This window comes from Propithecus coquereli, unplaced genomic scaffold (assembly GCF_000956105.1).
Source record: "Propithecus coquereli isolate 6110/MARCELLA unplaced genomic scaffold, Pcoq_1.0 Scaffold244, whole genome shotgun sequence".
Classification (NCBI taxonomy): domain Eukaryota; kingdom Metazoa; phylum Chordata; class Mammalia; order Primates; family Indriidae; genus Propithecus; species Propithecus coquereli.
Genome location: NW_012147997.1, coordinates 1,017,869 through 1,018,890, shown reverse-complemented (window position 1 = coordinate 1,018,890; position 1,022 = coordinate 1,017,869). Strand labels below are relative to the sequence as shown.

At 34.9% G+C, this 1,022-nt stretch overlaps 1 protein-coding gene across 1 annotated transcript in view; it reads right to left on the bottom strand.

Moving 5' to 3' along the window:
* LMBRD1 (LMBR1 domain containing 1) overlaps positions 1-1,022 on the bottom strand; it is a 133,511-nt gene that overhangs the window by 65,001 nt on the left and 67,488 nt on the right. The gene's annotated exons all lie outside the window — the stretch shown is intronic.

The following is a 1,022-nucleotide window of genomic DNA, read 5'->3' as shown; positions in this document are numbered from 1 at the left end:
ATTATCTATTTTCTCATGATCATATTCAGATTATGCTTTTTTGGAAGAAACGACAGAGAAGCCATTCTGGTTATTAAGTCCCTCTGAATGCATTGTATCAGGTGGCATAATCACGTCTATTTGCCCCGTTACTGCTGAGCTTAACTTGGATCATGCAATTAACCTGGTTTCAGGAAGGTTTCTTCACTGTAAAATTACTATTCCCCTTTGCAATTAATACGTTTTATAGTGAAATACTTTGAGAATATGCAAATCCTGTTCTCATCAAACTTTTACCTTCTAATTTTAGTATCCACTGATGCCTCTTGCCAGAAACAATATGTAGTGCTTGCCAAACGTTGATCTTCTAATTCTGTCATTCCTTCTATATTTATCTGTTGGAATTCTACCATAGGGAAGAGCTTTCCCTTCTCTCCCATTTACTTATATATTTATTTACATCAATATAGATTCATAGATTCTTATTTTATTTAATGAGTTGTCACCTATTACCATCATTATTTTGATACCTAACTAGTCCCAGATTTAGGCAGTGGGAACCCCTACAAGCTGGTTCCTTTTATTATGCCCTCACTATTCTCTGAGCACTTCTTGCTTTCTGGCATAAGATGTTCCAAGCTTATTACGTATTTTCCCATTCATAGTCCTAGAATCAGCCATTTCTCCATTTCTCCAAGCAGCCCTGGTTCTTTTTGATGAAGTTAGCTAGTGGTCTGTCTATTAATTAAAACATAAATTATTAGTAGTACTAAATTAATACTGTATTTTCAATCCGTGGTTTGTTGAATCCACTGATGCCGAACCTGTGGATATGGAAGGCTGACTGTAATTGTCTTTTTCCTCTCCTGACCTCGTTACTTTCTGCTTTTATCTTTATTTTATTCCTTGTGCTTTCTTTTGGTTTCTTTTGTCCTTTTGCTATGCTTGGACTTATATCTTTTTGGACTTCTGTTTTTATTGATATGTGTTTCAGGCTATGAATTTATCTGATCGCTCTTTTTTAATGTATCCCATAGTTTCTA